At 42.6% G+C, this 24,396-nt stretch overlaps 1 pseudogene; it reads left to right on the plus strand.

Moving 5' to 3' along the window:
- The first annotated feature begins 18,985 nt into the window (after nt 1–18,985).
- Nucleotides 18,986–20,254, plus strand: LOC115680626 (ethylene-responsive transcription factor 3-like; annotated as a pseudogene).
- Nucleotides 20,255–24,396: the final 4,142 nt, after the last annotated feature.

Below are 24,396 nucleotides of genomic sequence, written 5' to 3' on the forward strand. Positions count from 1 at the left end.
TTGCGCTGCCGCTGGCGCTGCGAGGCCCGGCCGCCACGTACTTTGAATAGACGAAAAGGGTTCCACGCCACAAAAGTGTACAAAAGAGAAAGAAGGGGGGGACGCACTTTTGACGCATTATGGAAGCCGGATCTCGTTTCGCCTCTCCCTCTCGGTGGACACCGATCCTTTTGGCTCCTTCTCGTGAAGTTCATCCCGGGGGGGGGGGGGGGGCCCCCTATTTGCGCTGTAAAACAATGAATGAAATCGTCTTCGGTGCGCTTTCGGTTTGCTCTCCTAGCCTACTCGGGCCTTTGGGGGTGTCCATTCAACTTGGGTGCTTTTTGAAAGAGATAAAGAGGGAAGGAGGATCGTGGGCGTGCGATGTCGTGGGATTCGGGTCGGGTCGGGTCGTTCGGCCTCTTGTGACCATCGCCCGAATCCGTATGGGATTAGGCTCTCCCGAAAGGAGTGTTCGGGTATCGCCACCCACTCGAGTGGATAGCGCTTATGAATGAAGTCTCGCGGACGCGTCCTCTCTCATTCGATACTGGGCAAGTAGTGTAAGGATCCGGTCCGACGAGGACGAGGAGCGGTCGACGGGTCGGAGAGCCTGGACAAAGAGGGGCTCCCTTCAGGCTTCTAGGATGACGAATGGGACAGGAATAAATCGAATTGTGCATCGAAAAGTGGGAGAGTGATTATGAGAAGGCGCCTTTTGACGTAACGATAATTTTTAACTTTGAAAATCCACAATTAAGCGCGATCGGGTAGGAGCACTCTCAAGTTGGATGACCTCCTGAGAAGGTGCTCACCTGTACGTAGTATAAAACGAGTGTTTACACCAAAAAATGGCCAACTTGTCGACATGGGAAATACATGACAAAGGCATGAATTACGCATCCCGTCGTCAACGATTATAGAAAGTGATATTCATTTAGTGCATTGATGATGGTTCAGTCGTGATCGATGAGTGTTTGTATAAAAGATCATCAAGGGACATATGATAGAGACATGAGGCAATGTGGAAGCAAAAATCAAGTTGCCAACATAAGGGACTGTTTCACCAGAAAATGCTCCCGCGGCGAAATATAATTCACCGAAAGTCGTTCTTCGGTTCCTAATGTGAGGAGACCGGGTTCCGTGGCGACTCCGGACAGGAAATATCCAGGGAGACAAGGAAAAACGGCGAACTTTTACTCCGAACTTCGAACCGGACTATATGTACAAACCGTGCCGGAATTTAATCGACGACGAAGCTTGAAAATACAGCCGCACACGTACACAAAGATGTAACGCCGGAATTTAATCGACGACGCAACACTCAGGATAGAGATACACGCCGGAATTTAATCGACGACGCAAATCGGAAAGCTACAGTTAAGGAAAAATAAAGTGCGGTACATGAAAGTAAAGATAATTGAAAGATAACATGTTGTTTGATTTTGTCGAGTTCCTCTCTCCGGTAGATGGCCGGTGATATTTATAATGGTCGTGTGGTAACTGCTCCTTAGCAGTTTTCAACAATTGTGCCCATGTTCTTTCATTCCGAAAATCTTGTCTTCATGTCCATGTGATGCCATGATTCTGCTTTCAAGATAACTGTCTCACGATCTTGTCCACAAGTGATAACTTCCTCATAATCATGGTTCCAAGTAATTGTTCTCTCAAAATACGCATGTATGCTCCTTAGTGGTTTCCAACGGTTACGTTGAATCCACTACCTTGACGGTTTTTTTTTTTTACTCCACTATGTTGACGGTTACTTCTTCTTTCTGCATCTCCAACCAGTCACAACAGTCGACTTCCTCTTAATGTCGAAAAATCTACAGTGATTTTCTGAGTAAACTCGAAACATAAAAGTTGTAGATCCAGGAGTCTTCGTTCTTTTGGCTTTGGAATCAGGTCAATCCGATCTGTCTCGAAGAAGTTATGACCATTTTCCCGAACTAGCGCAGAACTGCAATTTCGTCGAAGTCATCGACAAGATGAAGTCACGACCGTCGACTTCCTCTTAATGTCGAAAACTCTACAGTGATTTTCTAAGTAAACTCAAAACATAAAAGTTGTAGATCCATGAGTCTTCGTTCTTTTGGCTTTGGAATCAGGTCAATCCGATCTGTCTCGAAGAAGTTATGACCATTTTCCCGAACTAGCGCAGAACTGCAATTTCGTCGAAGTCATCGACAAGATGAAGTCACGACCGTCGACTTCCTCTTAATGTCGAAACTCTACAGTGATTTTCTGAGTACATAAAAGTTGTAGATCCATGAGTCTTCGTTCTTTTGGCTTTGGAATCAGGTCAATCCGATCTGTCTCGAAGAAGTTATGACCATTTTCCCGAACTAGCGCAGAACAGCAATTTCGTCGAAGTCATCGACAAGATGAAGTCATGACCAGTCTTGTCAATAATACCCAAAAATTGGTCATTTTTGGGTGTAAATATATACACATGACACATGTTAGAGACATGTGTCCCTTATGTTGGCAACTTGATGATATTTGCTTCCACGTTACCTCAAGTCTCCGCCATTTGTCCCTTGATGATCTTTGGCACAAACGAACCATGTCGACAAGTTGGCCATTTTTTTGTGTAAACAGGGACACATGTCAGAGGCACGTGTTATGTGTATATGTTTACACCCAAAAATGACCCATTTTTTGTTATTATCGACAAGATAGGAAAAACGAGCAGAAATTTCAGTTCTATACCAGTTTGAGAAAATGGTCATAACTTTATTGATACATATCGGATTGACCTGATTCCAAAGCCAAAAGAACGAAGACTCATGGATCTACAACTTTTATGTTTTGAGTTTCCTCAGAAAATCACTGTAGAGTTGTCGATTTTGGAAGGAAGTAGACGGTCGTGACTAGCCAGGATGAGAAAAAGGATAGACACTTCAGTGAAGAATTGTGAACTTGAAGGAATCGACAAAAAGTGGAGTCGACAATCTCGGATACAACTGTCGAAGAAGTAACTGTCAACATAGTGGAGTCGAAGCAACCGCCAAAGTAGTGGAGTCGAATAAACCGTCAAGGTAGTGGACTCAACGCAATTGTTGGAAACCGCTAAAGAGCATGCATGTGTTTTTTGAGGGAACAGTTACTTGGAAGCATGATCATGAGGCAGTTATCACTTGTAGACAAGATTGTAGAAAAATTATCTTGAAAGCAGGATCATGACATCACATGAAGACAAGATTTTCGGAATGGAAGAACATTGGTACAACCGTTGGAAACCGCTAAGGAGTAGTTACCACACAACCATTATAAATATCACCGGCCATCTACTGGAGACCCTCCTTCTGACAAATCAAACATGTTATCTTTCAATTATCTTTACTTTCTTGTACCGCACTTTACTTTACCTGAGCTGTAGCTTTTCGATTCGCGTCGTTGATTAAATTCCGGCGTGTATCTTTATCTCGAGTGTCGCATCGTCGATTAAATTCCGGCGTTACATCTTTGTGTACGTGTGTAGCTATATTTTTAAGCTTTGTCATCGATTAAATTCCGGCACGACTTGTATGTACAATTCGGTTCGAAGTTCTAAGTAAACCTGTTGATTTTTTGTCTTTCTGGACATTGTCTATCCGGAATCGCCACAAAACCCGGTCCTCTCTCACAAAAAGGTCGAAAAATGACTTTCGGTGAATTATATTTCGTCGCTAGAGCGAATTCCGGCGAAATAACGGGTCAAAACGGATAGCACCTCAATGAGTCGGCTCCCACACGCGACACTTCGTCCCAATAGGGATGCAGGAGGAAATTCTCGCAGCGTACGCTTTGACCCGATGGCCGTCGTCTGCCCGGTCGTTCAGTGCTCGGTGTGTTTTACCATTTTCTGTGCATTTTATCTCCATGGGTTGGCAAGTGATGATGGGTCCATTTGTCATTGCTGACACTGTGTCCTTTGGACTTATGGATGACTCCAAAAACGTCTCTCTATATATACGTATTCTGCTGTGGTCTCTGACGTTTATTGTCAGAAGTTTTGCTGAATTATTCAATACATAATCCGAATTTCTTTTTTCGGGGACCAATAATGATCGATTGATCAAGTCCTGTTTGTTGTCCTTTTCTTCCTTGCAATGCACGCCGAGGTAGGATGGAATACCAAGGTTCATCGGGGTCAATAGCGTGACATTATCGATCATGTCATATTCTTTGCACAACATAAAGAATCAACGTAACTATTTGCACAACATAAAGACTCAACGTAACTATATGAAGGCTCGTGTATTTCCGTCACGCCACTGATTTATACTGCGACTTTGCTGATTGTTCAGTATCACCGACTTTAAAAATCGCGACCTCATTCACGGTTTCAATATCTATTACTTTCGACGTTTCTGAAATCTCCACCTTACTATTAATTCCATGATCCATTTGCTCGACTGGTTGTGTCTCAAGACTGTTTTATTGAAACATTACGGTCTCATTAAAAGATCACGTCTCTGCTAACTAGAACACAGGGTAATCAGAGATCAATGCATCACGGTCGATAGCCTTTCACCTTATGTGCACAACTCACGATTATGCGCTTATTCGCCCTCAACTCAAGCTTACCAAAGAAATCAACAATGGAAAAATAAAGAACGTGAGAGATTTACGTTGTGCAGTCCGAGTATCGATGCTCTACTTCACAAGAAGAGTCAGCCGCAAAGACTTCACTGTTCAATAGGAGAATTGCAGAATTACAATTACTCAAATCTCTTAGCCCTTAGTTATACCCGAACCCACATTGTTTAGCCGCAATTAATTGCTCAATAAAATAAAATTTATGGAGAGACTAACTTCATCATGGATTCTTGCACGCGAACAAAGAGTCCAATCTGGACTCGGAAGCAATGTCATCTGAGCATCCCATCTGAGCTCTCACGCACTTCAATTCGGGTCGGATTTTGTATATCAAACTCAAACGCGAGATATTCCAACACGAAATACATCTAAAATCCTATCCCTTTCGTTTAATCAGTCGCCTATCGCTTTCAAAGATGAATGTGTCTAACCGCCGCAAATCGAATAAGTATACAAAATATCAACCATTATAAAACCCAAACCCTAACTAACACCCCCTCCCCCCTCCCCCACAAATAAAAGAATGACACAGAATTTTATCAAAGAGCAATCACGCATGATGCAATCAAGTGCTTAACTATAATCCCCATTACCATAATTTAACGAAAGGCTAATTTGTTTAAACTCTTTCTGGGGTGGTATAATCACGCAGCAAAACTACCGAACAAAGGCGTGGAATAGCGAAGACACGCCACCGCTTTAAATAATCCCCGAGATTAAGCTAAGCTTACGACGGGGTAGGCTGGCTATAGACCTACATGATTAAATTAATTTTGATCAATGTCTATCGCTTTCGACGAGAGATGCGTCTAATTGTTGCATAACCAAATAGCCAGAAGAACGAGGGGAGCAAGTCCTCCCGCCGCAAAAGGGGGCAATCCCCCCTCCCCAAACCATCAATTATTGACAACCCGAGATCGACAGCGACCTCGAAAGTTGAAATTGTTCGAGGGCGCCGTCGGATTTCCCTCCACGATTTAATTTTTTTTCTAATCATCGAGCTTAATGCGCACAATCGAGTAAATGTTGGACCCAATTTGTCTGCCAATAAGAACGTGCAAATAATTCAGTGTTTAAATAATCATGGTCCGTCTTCTCCATCGTCGAATTCTTGTCATTGCATTATGGCTGTCTGCGTCTGGTTCGAGTTGTACCAAGTTGCCTTGCTTTGCTTTGCTTGGTCCCCTCACAAGCCTCACATGGTGCGCCAAGTTGCTTGGCTCACATTCGACGGCCGGGCAGATTTGTCTCGGCGAAAGCCTTTTCTTTTGTTACCCCCTCGTGAAATAAACATACATGCATATAGCTTTTCCTTTTCTCTCTCCCGTTTTGGGGATTTCCATCCCGATCTAATCTTGATTTGGAGATTTTTGCGTGTATGATTTCAGGGTTTCACTTCCCTCGAGTTTCATTGATGTACAAGTCCGATTTCGAACGAGATCGGAGGAGTTTAGTGAAAGTTTCGCTCTCACAAGTGTTGTTACTCTGAACGACGATAATGTTGGGGATGCCGAACCTAGGCACGCACCGCCAAACCTAGGCGTGCACCGCTAAAAGGCAAAGCTATAGCAAAATATGGAGATCTCGGTATGTGCTTATTACTCACGATAGATTCGGAGATCAGTCGCCGATTTTGATTTGAAGAAGTCACAGATTTACTCTCTGAGCAAATGACCCCAAACATTGTTTTGATGATTCTTCTTGTTATCTAGAGCTCGTTTTGTTTTGAAATTGTCTAGAATTGGCCTTGTTTTGTAGTTGGATTGCAATGATTTTCTCTTATATTTTCGTGAAAATATATGAAATGTGGAAAATATGCAAATATACTCAAGCAATTGCAATTGCTCCTACCTTTTCCGAAAGGCCGTTTGTTTGGTATGCATCGATGCCGTTGGTGTCATTGTTTCCGATTCAATGTTCGGATCGTGAGAGACCCTTTTGCTTAGGCAAATTCAGTATGTTGGCATCTCCCATCCCTTTTGCTTTTCTCTTCACATGGGCTCCGAGAAACTTGGGTTTTTTGAACTCGAGTCTTGTCCTCGGCCCCCTTCCCGGAGCACGGGGTGTAGTTTTAGCCTCGTGATAGACACGTGTTTTCCATCAAAACATGGTTAAAGGAATAAAGGGAAAAGTGCTGAATAAGTCCTAAACCTATTTTTTATGCCAATTAAGTCCTAAACCTTTTGATATAGTGCCAATTCAGTCCTTTTGGCCGGATTTTGCTGACGTGGATGTCGGCTGGTCACCGGCTCTGACGTGGACAAAATTTAATAATATTTTTAATTTTTTTTGAATTTTTTTTCTTCTCCCTCTTCCTTCAGCCGCTTGCCGGAGCGGCGACCGGCCGGAAGCCAGAGACCGGCAAGGTTGACCTCGCCAGCCTCAGGCGAGCCACGCTGGCCACTGGCAAGGCAAGGTTGTGCCTCGCCAGATCCGGAGAGGTCAAGCCTCACCCAGCCATGGCGAGGTTCGCCTTCGCCGTCGTCGGCAAGGGCGAGCCTCGCCCAGCCATGGCGAGGGCCGGGCGAGCCTCGCCAGCCCAACGCAAGGCTTGCCCTCGCCAGCGACGACGAAGGCGAGCCTCGCCATGGCTGGGCGAGGCTCGACCTCGCAGGATCTAGCGAGGCACAGCCTCGCCAGTGGCCGACCACTGGCCTCCGGCTGGTCGCCACTCTGGCGAGCTGCTGAAGGAAGAGGGAAAAAAAAAATTAAAAATTTATTAAATTTTGTCCACGTCAGCGCCGGTGACCGGTCGCCGGCCGGCTGACGTCCACGTCAGCAAAATTCGGCCAAAAGGACTGAATTGGCACTATATCAAAAGATTTATAACTCAATTGGCACCAAAACTAGATTTAGAACTAAATTGGCACCACCCCAAAAGGTTTAAGACTTATTCAATACTTTTCCCAAGGAATAAATGTCGGCTTTCGAAATACCGGCTACATGCATATTGATCATCTAACGTACCGTCCGCGTGTATACATTTCCTACTAGCCGTGGATAATAGAAAGTTTATTAATGACAACATGATATAATTGGTCAATCTTCTTACTTGTGCGATATGAATATCAATTGGTTGGGATAATTACTAAAAAAGTCGTAAATCATTATACGGATATCAATTCAGTCTTAAATCTTTCAATTTGGTCAATTTAGTCTTAAACGCTTAGATGATTTTCTAATCGAGGTCGTCCAAATTTCGGGCATGCCATTGCACGTGCAATTTTTTTATTATGACAATTTGATCAAGATGGTTATTAGTCATCTTAACCGTATCTCAGGAGGAATCGATCTGCACACTCACCTTGATGTAGAGTTCATGGGGGAACAAGGTGGTTGATGACTTCTTCTTCAGTGGCCAGGCTGCAGCTTTAAGCTTTAGCTAGCGGGACGACAATGCACATCAACTTCATCAAACCATTCAACGGGAGCTTAATCATGGGTATCGAAGCATATCAAAAGAGAGCAGAGAAGTCTTGTATATCAATTAATCGGAAGAACTAAATTAATAAATCGTCAAGATGTTTAGGAATAAATTGACACAATTAAAATGCTTAAGATTGAATTGGCCGCCGTGTAATAAGTTTAGGACTTTTTGGATAACCTTTTCCTGTATGTATATCGATCGGTTGTATCTAAGTTCGAATTTCAATAACTCTTATACGCAAAATATCTTCTTGGTGCATGGAAAGATGTGAACATATCAATAACGACCAGGATTGAATCCCGCAAGACGGTGGTGCTGCTGAATTACGTCTAGAATCGAACTCTATGTCCCCTTACATCTTATCTGCTCGATGGAAATAGTGACTGCATCATTGGAGGTTGATTGTCTCGGAATTGATTTCTCACGTCCTCTTTCAAATCAAGACTCCCAACATATCGAAATTATAGACTTGTCGTATCAATAATTGGTGATTCCGGCATCGGATCGAGACTGGTCCCAAGCCCTCCTACAGCTCCGATGCGTGTACGTATCTATTTATCCACTGATAAAACTAATAATCTTGAACTAATGTAGTAATCCGGAGAACCTTTTATTCCTTTGACATGAGTCACAGATCTCGACCTTAATTTTTTTCTTAAAGTGTCCCCCCGAAGTAGACCTGTCAAACAGGTAGGTAGGGCCGGTGGAAAATGATCAGATTTAAATTGACCCATTTAACCCGTTTTGACCTATTTCCGTGTACCCAGCATATTTCTGACCCGATTCATATTGCTAAAATATTTTTAAATTTAATTCAATATAGGAAACTCATACCTAAACTGAGGTTAGAGTACGGAGTAAGCAAACGCGAGATTGAGTATACGGGAGAGAGAATCATAAAGATGGATTGAGTCTAAGTAAGTTATGGACCTATTTAATACTCATATTTTTTAAAGTTTTACCATTCTAAATCCATTTATGACCTATTTATTGAATTTAACTAACCCATATAACAACACAGTCTATCAAATATGAGTTAAGAAATGGATTTATGATCCATTTTTATAGATTTAGCCCAAAGTAGTCATGTTTAGATTGGATATGGCAACCTGCCGGAGTACTTGGTAAATACAATAATATTATTTGAAAAAAAAAAACAACCTCGAATCCATTTGATCGAAACTCGTGCATTGTGAATTTCCAGTTAAAAAATCTGCAAGTCTCAAAAAATAAGATCGAAAGAATTTAAGATCGACGGTTTTGAAAGCCTAAGATAGAAAAATTGGAAGCCAGTGTGAAATGGCGTCCATCGTTGAAAAATGTCATATTGTACTAAATTTGTTCCCAATATTCACAAATTTATAAGTAATCCAGAGAAGTTTAACAAAATAAGGCCATCTTAAAAAATCTCAAAACTGCTATAAATCCTAGAAGAGTTTTTTTTTTTGGTCGAAATCCTAGAAAAGTTAATAATTATGTATATTTACTCAACCACTAAAGGAATATAAATGAAATAAACAACATTTGAATTACCATACATGTTGGCTTCGTTATCGGATTTTCCAACTATAAAATCTCAAAACCTATAAGCTTTTTGGTAATTGACCCTATACCCATCCTGCTTCTCCAAATCCGCTACATGTTTACATTTCATTTGAGTTTTGGCAGATCGGGTACTCTATTAAATCCCAATTTAACCCAAAGAACGTAATTTTACGTGTCTAAATTATTTAATCTAAATCTTGCAATGAATGCACTTTAATATTTTCTTTGCACACCACCCGCCTGGGTGGCGCTGCTGGAAATGGCACTCTTCCTCTCGCAAAAGGTTGGGTGTTCGAATCCCGGGCGCCGCAGGGTGACTTAACCGGTGCACGTGTGTGGTGGCTAGCACGTGTCGCCCCCAGGGTTTACCTCTCGGCTGTCGGCCGTGCGGGGGTTCCCTGGGTTATCAAAAAAAAAAAAAAAATTTCTTTGCACGAAACATCCTTAACTTTCGCGGATGCTTTTCACACGTAAATCTACATAAAACTTTTTATCGTCATCTTACGGAATTTGAGTTGCATTGTAACTTTAAGAAGACAAGAAGTTGCTTTTTTAACTTTTTAAAAGGGTCTTATCAAGTAGGCCTTGACCAAGCAAGTCTCGTCCACATCAAATAGTGTCATTTTGGTCGAGTTTGAAGCCCCAACACCAAAATCTAAAAGCGAATGGCTAATGCCACAAGCAATGAGAGGGCCTACCTTATAAAAAAGAAGAAATAAAGATGGCACTCTCTTATCCTTCTCGTTGAATGGATGATGTTTGCTTCGAGTGAGGCTGCTGTTGATTTAGGACCAAAACTGAAATTTTGCTAGATGGCACGTCAAGTCACGATCTAAGTCATAAAGCAAAGTAGACGGAGTCATGCAAGAATTGATGCCTCTAGACCACACCTTGATGGGTTATTGTCTTATTGACAATGTCTCTTTTGTTTCAACATGTAGTGCCAATAATTCCCTTCTCTTTCGATTCACCTTTTCTCTTCGCAAGCAATTCTGTGAATAGAAATTTTTTTACATGTTTAGAAAGACATCGAAAATGCGTGAAAACCGATCTTGTGTATTTTTTCTTTCTGCGATAATTAACCTCGTCATTTTCCCTCTCTTTAACTTTCCCCCTGAAAAAAATGAGAAGCCCTAGTGATTAGGTCTAGCCTTTATTGATTCGACAAAATTCGACAAATGAACATGGGTTGCCCTTTCGCGCGCACTGGGTAAAGCTCCACTCATGAAATGTGTCGGGTGCAAAGCATTCATGGCCGATCGAGATAAGGTCTCTATCACATCTATTCCGGCACATGACCACACTCATCCAATCTTTTTTAAGTTTAGCTTACTCTATCTTGATGTGGCATTAAAGTTGCCTAAAGATCACTTTCTTCTTCTTCTAATGAGAGTCATCTTCAACAGCTTTGACAATTTGCATTTGATTGAATCGAGCGTCAAGCATTAATGGCCGAATTAGTTCTTGGAGTTCAAATCATGACTTTGTGGCTGATGTGGAGCTTAGTCATCCTTCATGTGAATTCAAGAAAAACAATACATATCAAAGCTAAGTGTCACGGGTCGACAATTTCTTGGCCGCAGAATAGCCTATGCGGCGCCTAACGAATCAAGAAAACCCCCAGGCCATCCTTCATTTTATAGTTGTTTCTAAGAATAGTACGGCGAATAGCATCCTCGTATCGAATTGTATCACTTCCCTCGAGCAAGACACGCATGACACTTTACGTACAATAACTGGTTTCGGCTTGCCATGGCTTCATCAGGAGAGGCTTCCAATCAATGTGTGCATGGGAGGCCAACCCCGCTTTCAGAGCTTTTAAGGGCATATTTATTATAACTTAGAACTCCTAGTACAAACCACCCCGATGCCACTCCCACGAACTAGTTGATAATCCCTTCTGCATCACTCACTTTACGTCCCAACGCCACCAAGCTCCTAAGGGTATATTCGTTCTCCAACAGCTTTGACAATTTGCACTCTTTGATTGAATCGGGCGTCATGCATTAATGGCCGAATTAGTTCTTGGAGTTCAAACCATGACTTCAAGGCAGATGTGGAGCTTAGTCATCCTTCATGTGAATTCAAGAAAAACAATACATATCAAAGCTAAGCCTGACTGCTTCCCTTTAGGGAGGTGCCGCTCGTTTCTTGACGACCTAGGGTTTTGCTTAATATAATAGTCTCACGCGATAAATCAGCACCAGTCAGCAACTCCCATTCTCTTATTTTCACGTTGTCTACTTTCTTCCTGTCATCGTATTATCGTCGACTTCTCGATGCGGTTCTGTTTTCTACGAAAGATTGTTAGGAGCCGACTTTATTTCCCTTAAAGCATACGAACTTTACGCAGACGTCCAAAGAGCAAGAAAAGTGTTGGAGTGATCAAGTTGTTTAGCACACAAAGTGTTGCTTGCACGGAGGCAAACACCGCCCATCTTCATCTCTTGACCGTCTTCAAGGAATCAAAACACGTCCTTGTCTACAAAGCCGCGACACATCACTGATCTATCTTCACCCAGAAAGAGCTGGCATGAGCAAAGTGATTAACAACTCGATTAATAAGCAAATCACATTACGCCACACAAAGCCGGCGATGTTTGACGAAACCCTAAATAAGGATGAGTGATTCGTGTCGGAGATGACAACAAATCGTTCGGGGGTTTCGTGGGAATAATGTCCGACGATATCGCTTTGGGATTGTTTAAGGTTCTAACCAAACTGTGTTGACTCGGGCTTCTGTGTGTCTTAATTTATCTTTGGCTTGAGTAGTAGTTATCCGGAAGGCAGGATTAAAGATGTCTTTCTTAGATGGAGAGAGATCAAGACCGAAAACTGCTGTCGTATGGGATTGCGATTTGCGTCCGGAGCGACTTTTTCGGGGAAGCATTTCTATCAATAGAAAACGGTTTAAAACAGATAAAGTTGATTCTTGATTTCTGCAATGAGATAAATGAACGCCATGTATTCAATCCTTCCTGCCTTTTTTAATGTGTTCTTTTCCCTGTTCAAAGTTACTTGCCTCAGCAACGCGAGACTTTCGCGCGCACGCCCCAGCTGATCAGTCATTGTCGGCGAAATTCGATGTGCTTTTCACTTTCAGATAGAGATGTATTGCCTTGGAGAGTGATTAATTAATGTAATTTGCCTACTGCAAGCTCGAACATAGTACGTTACAGTTGTCGGAGCTCGTGTTTATGTTCGCCTCGTATTGCGCTCGCCATAGACTTAGTGTCTTTCAGCAGATAGCAGTGACTCCATGCAATCTACAGAGAACCAGTTTGTAAAAGAAGACTCCGTGACTTTCTGAGAATGCAGGCCGAGTTTCCTATTCAAGAACCCTTTCAAAATTAGGCCTGCAAAGTTCAGTCCATTGCTGGTGGAAACTTCGGTTTGTGTTTGATATAGTTACCAACAACTTAACACTAAACATTTTTGCTCGTACATGAAAATAATAAATTAACTCATAGAATTTGTTCAAGAAGGACTGACGTCAACAAAAGAAAATTACCAAATGACACGAATTGCCGCTCAAGCTATCACACATCAATAAATTTCAGACAAGATTAGATTAGGGTCAATAATCTCAGAAAATAATGTGCTTTCATGCCATGATGGATCTTTAGTCAGATTTGATGTTATCAATTTGATGGAATAGCAATTTACTTTTTTCCTGACAGAAGAATATTTTTGTAAATCCACTTCTGATAAAAAAAAAAGATCATTTCTTATGGCACTCATATTCGCATTGAAAAGAAAAAAAAATGGACATCATATACATTTAAAGAAAGTGACATTTAAAATTTACCGGATCAACAACCCTAAATACACATACCCAAAGAAAAAAACAACCCTAAATACAATTTAACTAATGCTTTGTCGTCATAAAGATATACTTGGGCTCATTAATTCGACTTAAGAATCCAAGTCGTAGTGGATCGTACGAGTACTTTATAATTTTTAAAAGTTGTGATATCTATATATGCATAGTCTCACGAAAATTTGAAAAATCTCGATCAAAAAACCGAGAGCTTCCCAAGCATGGCGGAGCAATTGTAATACGCAATGCAAAGTATTGGACCAAAAATAAAAAAAAGTTGATAGAACATAACGAATCAAAAGCGTAAATTTTAACAAATTGGACGATCATTGTTCCGATATGGTTATCTCAGCGCCCCAGCCTAGGTCCATCTGAGCCGTGCTCGAGACCCTGACCACCATGCCCGAGTCCATCGAGGTCAGGCCCCAAACCCTCGACGCCCATGCCCAGGTCCCCAACTTTTGAGCTTGAGCCCAGGACTCCTGTGCCCGTACCCAAGTCCCTTGTGCTTGCACTCCGGTCCATCGATGTTGGGCCCAGGCTTGGGCTTGGGCGCCGAGGACAGGGGCTTGGCCTTGATGGACTCAAGCCCAGGTGCCAAGGTCTTAGGCCCAACCTCGATGGACCCGGGTTCGAGCGCAAGGGACCAAGTTCAGGGCCTGGCCTCTATTGACTCGTGCCCCAGCACCGAGGTCCTGGTCCCAAGCGCTAGGGTACGAGGCTCGGCCTGGATGGACCCAGGCCTAGGCGCCGAGGACTTAGGCTCGGCCTCTGTAGACCTAGGTTGGGGCACCCGGGAGCTGGGCACGTGCGCGGGGAGTCGAGGATCCCGGCTTGAGACCCAGGTGCCCTTGCTGGGTTTCTTGGCTACCTATGCGCAAGTCACTGGCGTTCAAATAGTGTGTATATATTTAGGAAAATCAAATGAGAGATTCCTTACCAAATGACGGAAAATATTTTTCAGTTCATTTTAAGATTTCAGCCAAATATCAGAAAATATTATTATTTTCTTGAAAAATGATTTCTCGAAAAACTTTTTTCAGAAATGTCATATCTTTTGAGAAAAAAATGCAGCCTAGCTCTCCTATAATGTAAATATCGGTTTAGGCCTAGTCAACTTTAGACCGCTGCGGCCCGAACCAAACTAAAAGCCCGACCTTATGTTCGGCCCGAAAAGCGAAGTGATCCGCTCCGTTTACCCGACGCCAGAACCTATTTCGGGCCCAACTTGTCTGTAGGGCGTACGAGGAAGTTGCTTCTTTTTCTTCCTTTCTGGGCCGGGCCGGGTCGGGCCTGAAATTTCAGGACCGTTTTCTACGCCACCTTTCGCCTCCGTTAACGTTTCTTTTCGATGCGATCGATGCGGCAGCATCAAAAAATGGGGCTTTCGGTCCTGTCGATCTCCTTCTCTCGCGTTCCAAGAGAGAGATTTCTCGCCCTCAGGGGAACGAATCTCTCCATCGGCAGCACAACACGTTCTGCGGAACGATGCTTAGATCCATTGTAACCAGAGCTCTTCGATCTGTAGTGGGGCTAAAACGAGTAGAATTCACTCGCGAAGCACGGGATGTGTTGGGTCTGAAATGGTCATTGGCGCGAAATGCACATCCGGCACGACGGCGGGCGATCGTTCCGCAAGAACCGCAGCGCCAGCGGTGCCGGGCCGACGAGGAGGAGGGAGAAAGGCCAGCGGCGTCGAGCGGCGGAGCCTCCGTGCGGCGCGGCGCACGCAAACCATGATGCATCGGAACGCCACAACAGTACGGAAGCAAAGCGGTCAAAAAGGCGTGGCTTGGGAACAGAGATATAATGAGGCTCGTGGCCGGGATTATCCTCGCCGATCCTATTAGAGTCCTAGATTTTTTGAATAAAAATGTTAGTATTTACACACTGCTATTTTCTTCTTTGGATTACCTAATAAAAAAGGTCTCACTCGTTTTGACAAAATACCGGGAACAATAATAATGAGGTTGACCGGCTTTTTTTATTTTTTTCTGTCTAACAATCATGCGGTTTATAATATCTAATTATTTGTATATTTAACAAATGTCTCGAAAAGACTCGATAACAGATTTCGTAAATTACAACTAGAGGTAATCAATGGGACGAGTGGCTTGCTCGACCCTAGGATGTCAGAAAGGCGATGAGTGGGTTTAGGTAATGTCTTTCCGATTACAAGTATCGCACGGCGTTTCATGAATTTTTAAGTAGTTGGGTCTTTACGTCCTTGCCTCTAGATTTTTATAGAAAGGAAATACTCCCACTTCGTGCGAGGCGACGGATGAAACACGAAATCGAAAGGAATGGGTTAATTATGCAATTTCCTTTTTGTCGTTTTATTATTTAATAGAGAGGTAATTTGCGAATAGATCCTCTCTTTTTTCTTTTCATTTTTTGGGTTAATATACAGGACGGAAATTTGGAAAAGAAAATGTGGTAAGAATCTTATGTACATCTTTAAAAAAAAATTTTAAGAAAAAAGAAAAAGAGAGAGAGAGAGAAGGCACGCCCATGTGGGGCCCCTCCCCTCAGTCCACGCTGTTCTTTCGTGGACGTCCCCGTTTTCCTTTTGCTCGAACGACGACGCATTTGCCCCCTTCTGGCAGAAGCTAATTGCACTTCTATCCTCATTGCTCTCATGCCCCCGACAAAAAAATCGGAATAATCACACGAACAATTCTGGAACTTTAGCTCGATATATAATATGATCTATAAATTTTTAATTCATTCAATATAGTCCATGAACTTTATTTTAGTGTCCAATGTAGTCCATTAATTTTTAATTTATTCAATATTATCCCTGCACTTTTGATACATGTTCAATGTGGTCCCCGAACTATGTGAAAACGTTCGATGTGAATAAATGTTCTCTTTACCAAGGGATAGTTACACAAATAATTCTCGAACTTTAACCTTGTATGCAATGTCGTCCTCGAACTTTAATTTGTTCGATATTATCCCCGAACTTTTTATATAGGTTCAATCTATTCCCTATATCATATGAAAACATGTAATGTTATCATTATATTAATTTAAGTTCAAGGACAACATAAAACATTTTCATAAGGTGCAGTGGTTAAATTGAAAATGTACCAAAAGTTCATGGACCACAGCGGATAAATTAAAAGTTCGAGACGGTATTGCACACATTTGTTCATTTTTCCCTTTATTAAAATAATTACAATTTTAAGAGGGGTGAGTTTTGTCAAATCTCATGGAATATTTGTTATTTGATTAGTGAAATCTCACGTAACGATGCTCGGGTTTAGAGAGAACACGGGACGAAATCATCCAAAGTGACCATGAGTCCATAATCGAACAGCAACAGGATACTATATGGGCCCAAGATTCACTTCTATTCGTATCGCCGTAACAAAATCACGCATCCCAAACAACTTTTTCAGGGTCTCGAAACTAAAAGAATACCCGTTTTTATTTCACAACATATAATTTCTCATACACGCAGACCAAAATTCTGAGGATTTTGGCCAAAGTTTTTACGAATTAATTTTTTTTTTAGCGTAGTTGGCATATTGTTCGAGAGAGACAAGAAGCTCCCGATGGGGAAATATTTTTTAAAAAAAATGGGACATTTATTCTGATTTCGACGGGGGCAACAAAGGAATTGGAGATATCGAAGCCAACAAAACGAGCCAAAATTATAAAATTTCCATTGGCTTTGAAAATAGACAGATGGTGGAAAGCGACTGTTGGAGTTAAATCAAAAAATTAACCCCTAATAATATTAAAAAAACATATAAGATAATTAATTAAGCAATAAGCATTGGCGTTATTCCGAATCTGCCCCGCATATTCTACGTTCCATCCCACTCATTGCCGGCTTGCTGCCGTCCTCTTTTATATAGTCCATTGAGCTATTGTTTTGGCCATTAACGTTGATTACATAAAATGTACGTAATTACTTTGTAAGCACACAAAAATACAAACATGCACATTTTTTTGGTGCACTAAGTGAGTATGATGAAAATATTATAAACTTTTTTGCGCGCCTCGTTGCGAGGTTAGTAAGTTTGGCGATAGAGACAGCGACGAATCGAGAAGTCTTTTTTTTTTTTCCTTTGAGAATTATCGGCCCTCGCGTTGTTACGTTTTACATTGAGGGCTTCGCATCGTGAAACGCACCGCTCGTGTGGCGATTAGGAAAAGTGCGAGGGGAAGGTGGTTTGGTTTGGCTATTTTTGCAATGTCCCGCCGGAATTGAAAATTGTTTTAATTATCGCGAGGTGTGAAAATAACGTAATTGAACACTGAAATTATGAAGTCATTCCGACAATAATATTTTTTTTCTCTTATTTTTTTATTGATATTTACTTGCTATTTTCGAAAGGTGGCCCCAAGAGAGAGAGTAACATACTGACACGGATGAGGAGGAGGATGACAACGGCCATGGAATGAAAGAAATTAAATTCCAAAAATTGAAACCGCTTCCTTCAAGCGATCGAGGGAAAGTTTGTGGGCAAGAGTACAAGTTAGGAAGACAGATCAATCACGAGTTTCGGAGGCTCAAGCGTAAGAATGGAACCCTAATCGCTACGATTTTCCATATCAATTTGAAATCAATAATTGGCGTTGACATGAATTTAGACGATAAATTAACGTGGGTTAGATTTGGATTTGAAACTTGAAATTGCTTCCTTTTCACGAGACAAAAAAGTACGGACTAGAATTGAGATTCTGACTTAGATTTTTTTTTTTTAAGGCAATTGGGCCAGAGAAAGAAATTGTATTTGTAAAAGTAGCTAGTGCCGGAGGCTATAGGATGATGCTTTTAAATCGATCCAGTTGCCACGAGTCAGAAAGGCGGAAATCAGAAGCAACAATTATTAAACAGAAAGGACCACACATATAACTTTGCTGCAATAAATAGCAAATTTTTGTATTATTATTTTAACCGCTGGCCCAAAAAATTGAGCTAATTATATTTCCGAAAAATGAAAAACGAAACTAAAAATTGATCAAGAAAAACGAAAAATTGTCAAAAAAAAGAAGAAGAAAAAGAGAGCGCTAATTTTGCACAGAGATTCCAACATTTCTTAGACGCTTTGGATGAACCATTATCTATGAAATTAATTAGAGAGAAAATTAAAACCCGCAAGGCGTCACTGTTTGAGTGGGAGGGTCTCCGGCTCGGCGGGTAAGGGTTGTAACCCGAACCTAACCCGAACGTAACAATACCCACGTATTCGAACCCTCGCCCGATGCAGGCTAAGGCCCGACCCTAAAATATCCGAAAATTTCGGGACGGGTTTGATTTTTTTTTTTGACAGCCCCAGCGTGACCATAGAAACAAATATGACATAAATGGGAAATCTCACCTCGTCGATGACCCAAACCAGCTCGAGGACGGCATAATCGTCTTTTCGCCGCTGAATATTACCTTTTTCTCTTTTTACTCATGGACGACTCCAGAACCACTCGAAGAAAAGAAAAAGAAAAAACCAAAATTAAACGGGGGAAATTTTCGCCTCATCCGTGACTCGAGGGGAGCTCGAGAATGGCACAACCGTCTTTTCACCGCTGAATATTTTCTTCCCCTCCCCCATTCTCTTTTTTCCTTTTTTTTTTTAATAATAATAATAATAAATCGTGCCTCCGCGGGGAATAAAGAAAAGGCGGAATAATAAAGCAGGCGACGATCAAGAACGAAAACAGAGCGCAAGAAGGAAGAAGAGAACCTCCATGGACGCAGACGTGGAGAGCACACCCAAGAACTACTGACCCCGCCATTGACGGAGGCGGCGGTCGAGATCTTGCGCCGGCGAGAGACCCTTCCTTCTTCTTCCCGGGTGCCCTCCCACCCCAAGGAGGTGGGGGGAACAAGGAGGAGCAGAAAAGGTTGCTTCTTGGTCGTTCTCCGCCTCTCCCATCCATGCCCGAGACCGGAGGAGCCGCCGCCGCCGCCGCCGCCGCCGCGACGGCCGCAGATCCGATCCCCGCGACCCAGAATTTCCCGGGCCCCGCCCGGGAGCACCGGTTCCGCGGCGTACGGAGGCGGCCCTGGGGGAGGTTCGCCGCCGAGATCCGGGACCCGTGGAAGAAGGCCCGAATCTGGCTCGGCACCTTCGACTCCGCCGAGGACGCGGCCCGCGCCTACGACGAGGCCGCCCTCTCCCTCCGCGGCCCCAAGGCCAAGACCAACTTCCCCCTCGACCCGCTCACCGGCCTGCCCCAGGCCGCCGCGCCGTCGCCGGCGGCGGCGGCGGCGGCGCTCCCAGGCCCCGCCCGCGGCCCCGGCCCCGCAGCCGGCGGCGCCGCGCCCCGCCCGCGGAGGATTTCCACGTCAACCGGCCGACGAGCAGCAGCCTGAGCAGCACGGTGGAGTCGTACAGCGGCCCCCGGGTCTCGAATCCGGCCCCGACGGTCCCCAGGGTCCTGGCCGCCCCCAGGGCTCCCCCGGAGGACTGCCGGAGCGACTGCGATTCGTCGTCGTCGGTGGTCGACGACGCGGACGAGTGCTGCGTGCTGGCGTCCTCCTGCTTCCGGAAAGCGTTGCCGTTCGATCTGAACCTGCCCCCGCCGTTGGACGACGACGCGGATCTTGACGGCGACGAGCTACGCGCCACTGCCCTGTGCCTTTGATCTGTTGTACGACCAGGATTTGATATCAAGTTTTCGTTTTTTTGGGGCCATTTCGTCACTTTACAACCTCTAATCTTGTATCGTGTTCCGGGAAAAATGATAAGAGAAGCGGAGAGATTTGGGCATCTTGCTTTTTGTTTCCAGAGATAATCTACTTATTTTTAGATCCTCCTGTAGATTATGCTTTTTGTCCATGAACTTGATGGGCTTACGGATAGATTTATGTATCTGCTAATCAGATCTTCTTGATCTGTGTGTACAAAATTTCATCTTTTTTGGGCTAAGAATAATCTTCATGACTCCAGGCGGCCCCCCCTCTTTCTTCTGTTCTGTTTTCTGGTTGCCATTGTTTCTCTGGTTATTGTATTGGGGGTCACGTTGTGTCCATATGCGTACAGAAGATGGGTTTAGGATTCAGAAGTCGGGAACTTGCTTGGTCAAGGGCAAATGGCGATCATTTTGCTCGAGTGTTGACACATTAGCCTACATTGCGTAGCTTGCGTGAGATTTTGGTGGAAATGAATGTGCCCTATGACCTAGAGTGTGGAGCAGACGTACCCAGAAGAAGATGGAAGATGGTTGAGGATGGAGGGGCTTGGGTGAGGGCGGTGGTGAAGATAGGGTTTGTCGATAAGAGGCATTGAATGCACATGGGGGGGGGCTTAATGGGGATTCTGGCAAAGCCTGGGATTTGCATCAGAAGCCCCGCATTCCGAGGCTCTGCACTCTTCCCTAACCTTTTTCTTTATTACTCTACGCTGCAGCTATCCATTGCTCAAGCAAAGGGTTTGTGCATGCTTTGCTTCTTTTCCTTTTGTTCTTTATTTAAAGCACAGACTCCACTGGAAGATTCTGGCAGGGGCAAATATTTGCTTTTGGGCAATTTTTGTTAATCCTGTGCACATTTTACCGGTTGATTTTATGCTCAATGCCCCTGTAGTATTTAGTTATAGAATCGAAACGCAACAGATTTCAACCGTTGAAGAACGACTCAACTCAAGGACCCCATTTTAGTGGTTCGTGCATGTGTCTAAAAGCTTTTTTTCAATCTGTTTTTCACAATTAAATGAGAGTTTAGGACTTTTTTTATGTGTGGGGTGTTGAAATGAGGTTTTTGTGAGACTTCTTATCTGTGTGGTGACTGGTGATGTGTCTAGTAGTATCGAGGGAGTGGGTGGGGAAAGAGGAATCTGGTTTCATTTTTGACAGTCTGTGTGCCTGTTAAGTGTCCAAAAAAAAGAGATAAAAAGTGTCCACTCGGATCTTAAGAGAGGAGTTAACAGTGCCGGGTACCTTGGTTTTAACCATAGGATTCTCTCCAAAACAAGAAGAAGGGTGAGGAGAAGGAGGAGAAGAGAAGGGGGGGATGCTTTGTACGGGCGTTCGCTTTTCACTGTCGGGTTTGGAGGCTTTTTTTCACATCCGAGCCCTGACCTGCGGGTGAACGTAATAATGATCCATCGTGCCATTTCCTCTTTTGCTTTTTCTTTTGGAGGCCATTTCAAGGTTACATTGGTCTGGGCTGCTGCTGCTGCTGCTGCTTCTGAGTGATCGAAACGAGAAGTTTAACTCAACGTACCTAGAGACCCTTAAGTTACGCGGCTGTTGTTCACATGACCTGATGTAATTGTCCGGCACATTGTGGGGGGCATGTTACTGTTTGGTCTGGTTTGCTGTCAGCGAGATGTTACCTATTGGCTTCTTATTCTTTTTTAATTTTTTTGCATGAATTAGTATAGTTAATGCGGAGAAATTTTGAAATTTTTTGAAATTATTTTGAACGCCTCTAAAGGTTCAAAACCATGTGCACAAGACTTTGAAGATAAGGTATTTTCATGTAAAGTAGGTTTCGAAAAGAGTTAATACCACGAAAAACCTCAAACTGGTACACTTGCGTGACAATTTTATTTCAAACTAATTTTTTGACCACAAAAATCCTAAATTAGTACATCTGTGACAAATTTACCCCAAATTAATTTTTTGACCACCAAAAACCCCAAACTGATATATTTGTGATAAATTTACCCTCAATTAAATTGGATTAATATCACGAAAAATCACAAATTGATAAACTTGTGATAAACAAAGGGGTAAAACCCCAAACTGGTATATCCGTCAACTATCACCGTCATCAAACTTAGCAATTTGTCATTAAAATTTAACGGAAACTAACGGAAGGTAAATTTGTCACAGGTATACCAGTTTAAAGTTTTTGGTGGTCAAAAAATTAGCTCGGGGTAAAATTGTCACATGTGTATCAGTTTGGGTTTTTTTAGGAAGATATTTTCTAAATTATTCATTTTTCGCGAAACAAACACACTTTAAAGATATCTTTATTTCACTGAAAACTTTATGATAAAGAAAAATGTTTTCCATGAAAATCATTTTCAAAGAAATTAGCTTTTATTTGTTTGGTGATCCAGGGTAATTCATTTTCTTATTATTAGAAGGAGAAGTCGTTTTCTTCCGATCTAAGCTTGTCGTTTTCAAATTCATGAAAAACGTTTTTTGTATATCGATTAGTTTTCCTTCGTCAAAATACCAAAAAGTCAAAAAATATTTTCTTGAAAATAATTTTCTTTCAATTAAACGGAAAAAATGTCGGGTGATTGTGGACGGGAAAAAGATATGAGATTAGACAAAGTCAACGAGAATCGCAGCATAATCTCTGCATGCTTCCCTCGTGTGTCCTCATATTTGTCCTCCTTAACGAAGTCTTCCATCAAGCCAATCACTCCTCCTCCTCCTCCCAATTGGCGTTCCAACGCGTCGCTGTCCGAACCTTGGAACGACTCGTTACAGAAACACTTGATCCATTGATGTTTACCGTATTTTTTTAAAACCAAAGCTATTGATTTTTTTTTATAGTCAAAAAAATATTTGGGGTACATTTGTCACAAGCGTACAAGTTTGGAGTTTTTCGTGGTATTAACTATTTAGAAAACAAGACAATTTCCAAATCCAATGTTGGAGTCGGCTGAAGAAAGTTTCTTCTTTGCACTTTAAAAATTTATGTTATCCAAGAGGTGGTATTTGTGTTGATGCCATCTATGTGCAGAATGTGATCTGCTTGGTGGCTTCCATTCATATTCGTGGAGAATTTTCTTGAGTATAAGGGGTAACCGTGAGTTGCATCCATGAAAGGACCCGTCTGTGTTTAAAGCCAACGAATCTTGCGGTAAGATTTGAGAATTCCTTTGAAAGATCGAAAGATTATTTCCGAGGGATTGTAAGTGATAAACACTGTACGAGAGGTATTGGGCAATCCATCTAAACTGATATAAACATAAGTAACAGCGACATGAATACGACTCAAGCCGGAAGGTGATTCAATCACTACAATTTTTTTTTGGCTGGTGTTGCGCTCATGACTCTCTGGAAGAACCATTCTTTCATGGGTATAGCGGGAAAATCTGGACTATCAAATCTGGCGGAGTGCGATGCAAGCGGGTTTTTACCAATTGAAGGGCTAGACGGTTAGCCATGATCTAGATAACTGAACCCAACACCCAACATCTCTGGGCGAATCGGTTCTTATGATATAGACCATTAATTGTGTGTATGGATGGAGCTGCACTATGATTCGGCTATCTGGTTTTAGTAACAGAACTCCAAATGTGAACTGAGGTCCGCAGTCACCCAACTCTGTCAACAGTCAGAGCTCTCAGGTTCAGGCATTAGGCACAAGACAAGATCTATTATTCTTCAGTGTGTTTTCCTTGCTTGGAGTTCACCACAGCCTAATGGAGGAATCTCCTGCAGGTCATAGCAACCTTTTGTCTTACATGTTATGATCAGAACGATGATCAGTATATATGTCAGGCCAGTTTTAGATTCTTATGTCATGGATGCTCCATTTCAATTTATTCATAGTAGATGTCTGGTATGCAATGACTTGGACACTCCTTTTGTACTTGCAAGAAACGTGGCTTTGGCAACAATCACCTCGGTAGCTGAATCTCTTCCTTGTCCTATTTCCTCTAGTGTCTTTACGCTAATGTGATCTTTTGATCATCTAAACACCTTTTGCTAGATGAATTTATTCGTGTCGCTATGCCAATGTTTCCCTCTTGATGTCGTTACATGGACGAATAAGGAAGTTCTGCTTTACAAGATGCCATCGATGGAGTTTCATTGGTGTTGAGGCACTCCATTTTGATCGCATCAAATGGACTAACTTCTCGGCAATGTCTATGCTGTTTTGCAAAGTTTTTGGAGAAATTTTTCCATGTGAAGGCGACAGTCTCAGTTTCCTATGGAATCTTTTGGAGCTATATTTTAAGCCTCGGGTTATCAGACAACAGAAAGCTTTAAACTGTAGCTTTTGGTACTTTACATGAATTGGCCAACATGTTTGACGGATTACGCCTAGTCATCATCAAGGGATGTAGAGCGATCCTGGGATTTTTCTTGAAGATGCCTCAATGGAACCATAACTAGA

This window comes from Syzygium oleosum, unplaced genomic scaffold (assembly GCF_021117445.2).
Source record: "Syzygium oleosum isolate NSW1041296 unplaced genomic scaffold, Sole_v2.1 Sole_v2.23, whole genome shotgun sequence".
Classification (NCBI taxonomy): Eukaryota; Viridiplantae; Streptophyta; class Magnoliopsida; order Myrtales; family Myrtaceae; genus Syzygium; species Syzygium oleosum.